Source organism: Dasypus novemcinctus, chromosome 8 (assembly GCF_030445035.2).
Source record: "Dasypus novemcinctus isolate mDasNov1 chromosome 8, mDasNov1.1.hap2, whole genome shotgun sequence".
NCBI classification, from domain to species: Eukaryota; Metazoa; Chordata; class Mammalia; order Cingulata; family Dasypodidae; genus Dasypus; species Dasypus novemcinctus.
The window spans coordinates 9,020,003-9,022,842 of record NC_080680.1 but is presented as its reverse complement, the minus strand read 5'-3'; positions in this window follow the sequence as shown (position 1 = coordinate 9,022,842).

Here is a 2,840-nt window from a genome sequence, read left to right as displayed (position 1 = left end):
GCCTGCTCGCCTCCAAGGAGCTTTTAGGTGCCACCTACTGCATGCTCCTGGAATATATTGCGAGGGCTGGAATTGTCTCTGATAATTTAATGAATTAAAATAATTTCATTGAAAGGACACAAGCGTCCTTTGTTTTAAATTGTCCACCTCGCCAGTTACCATTACCACTAACCACATAAGCCTTTCTTTCAGTCTCCAGATAACCAAACTAAAAGCCTACTCTTTTAGAAGGCGGAGGAGATAACATGCCCAACAACCATACGGTGTAAATTAATACATTCTGATTTAATAGGATCGAATGACAAAACCGCCATTGGCTAGCTTCCGTTAGAACTGCCTTTTCACTGAGTACTTCCACATTTGTGTTTCAAGGAAATAACTAGGTTTATTTTTTAACACTGATGGACAATTTGTGAAAGAAGGATTTATTGAAAAGCAGGTGAATCAGCAAGAAATAAGACCTGTGCCTTTTTTTTTTAATGCTTGACTATAACATCAACTCATAGTGAATTTCAGGTTTGCTATGAGGAAGACTTCTGATTATAACTCATGCCTTTTAAGATACCAAATGTTCTAAGAGTACTGGGCAATATTATTACTTTCTCATTCTTTAAATTTGATCATTTTGTAAAATCCCACTTACATGCTGGAATAGCCTTTTGGTTTTCTGTATAATTTCAAACAGCATTATCCATTTAAGTTCATTTCCAAGGTTAATTTCTGCTCTGTTTTTCACAGGAAATGTGTTTTTCAAATCTTACTTAAGAGTTATGATTCTTACAAGTAATACTCAGTAGATTTTATTTTGCTCACCAGATCACTGTGATTCTGGCCTTGATGCTATAGCCTTTGGAAGATGAAGAAAAAATATATATCAATTTTTCCAGAGTCATTTAAGGTGACCGTCAACAAACCTGCTTCTACTTTAATGATGCCAGGAAAGCAGTGTCATTCCATTCCCAGCCTCCTCATCATTGCAAAGGAATATGCCAACCAATAGAACAAGCATCACAGAGGAGGGTCTGGATACACTGAGAACAGTTATGGGCAATGCCTGCTCTTTCTGGAATCTGAAAGGACCATCCAGTCTAACAAGTCACAGACTTGGTTTCCATAAAAACCTAAGAGGTAGCTTATCAGGTTAAATGATGAAACCGAATTTGAAGACTAAATAAGAAAAGGATGCAAATATTAAGACATGAAAACTTTGAAGGCAATAGAATGGCTAAAACCCAAAACATTAACAACACCACATGCTGGAGACGATGTGGTAAGAATGCAAAATGGTACCATCATGTTGGGAGATGGTTTGGTGGTTTCTTACCAAGAGCATAGACTTACCATATTACCTGGCAATCACACTCCTAGACATTTACCCAGTTGAGCTGAAATCTGGTGTCCATGCAAAACGCAGCACACAAATGGTTAGAGCAGCTTTCTTTAGCATTGCCGAAAATTGGAAGCAACCAAGATGTCCTTCAATAGGTGAATGGATAAACTGTGATGCCTCCAGAGGACTGTGCTTTGATAGAGGTGGCTCTCTGTGCTGAAGGCATTCCCAGGAAGCAGGTGAGTGAGAGAGGCTTTGGCAGCAACACTCCCAGTCACTGGGAAGATGAAGGTTTCGCTCCTGAAGGGTGGGTATGGGTAATGCACCACACATCCACTACAGCAGCCAGACTTGCAGAGAATGGAGTACATTTGGCACAAGTGAACAATCTCAGAGATAGGTCTTTTTGCAAAGAATGAACTTCTGTGTCATTCCCTAATTCTGTTTTTCAATCATTCCTCCAGATTCTACTAGCTGCTTTTAAGTCTAGCAAGGCTCTTATTTTTCTCTTCCTCCTTCCCTTTTTTTCATGTGTACCCCACTGAGGATAAAGTGCCAACTTGTTATCTGTTCTTAATCTTTTCAGCTTACCCAGGCTACACAGATGCCAAGGCTGACATCTCTTCTCATAATCTCCGAGAGTTTTTCATCCCTGATTTACATAAGGTTGACCTAGTTCTCTTGGCCTACTCCATTGAATAGTGCAATACACAGGTGATTTATCTATGAAATGTCCCCTCTGTGTGCTCAGATTGTTCTCTCCATCCCTGGGTCTGACCCCACTTCTTTGCTCCTCCAAAACCTTCTATTGTATCTACAGGAACACTTGTACCGTATTCATCAAATTCCTCGATAATGTCCTTGCAGAAGTCCCACCAATCTTTCACCCTAAATGAAGCTGTCCTTCAGGCCGCTGCTTCCCCCATAGCTATCTCAAGCAGAGGCTGCTTTTCCTCTGGTAGCTCAGCAGTTCCTTGATCCCCATCACCTCCTCTGGGCCATGTTTTCCCCTCCAGCTGCAAAAATCTTGTCTTTTGGACTCTGCCATCCTTTCTCCTGTCATCATCCAGCAAACACTGAGTGAGTGGGCTTTCTCTCTGCCTGGAACCAAGTCTACCTGAAAGACTGACCCCAGTCCCTGGACTCTTATTTTCATGGTCTCATTTGCCCTCCACCATATCCCAGCCATCCACAATGATCCCTGTCATCACAACAGATCGCAGGACAGGAGGTGTTGGTCGCAACCCAATTTCTAGCCACTCTCACACAGCAAGTCCTCCTTTGACAGCTCAGTCTCTCTCTTTGAGCTGGGGGTGGCATTTCCTCTAATGTTTTGACCTAGCAGCTATCTTCTCTCTCTTTGTCCCACCCCATCACTTCTCACTCTCTGTTAAATCTTTTCCATCTGTGTAAAATGTGGCACAGTGAAGTTTCTGTCCCTCTCAACTGTTTGTCTTCTCTAAAGAACTGAAAGGATTAAAATATCAGCAGAGTAATCTTACCTCCTAAC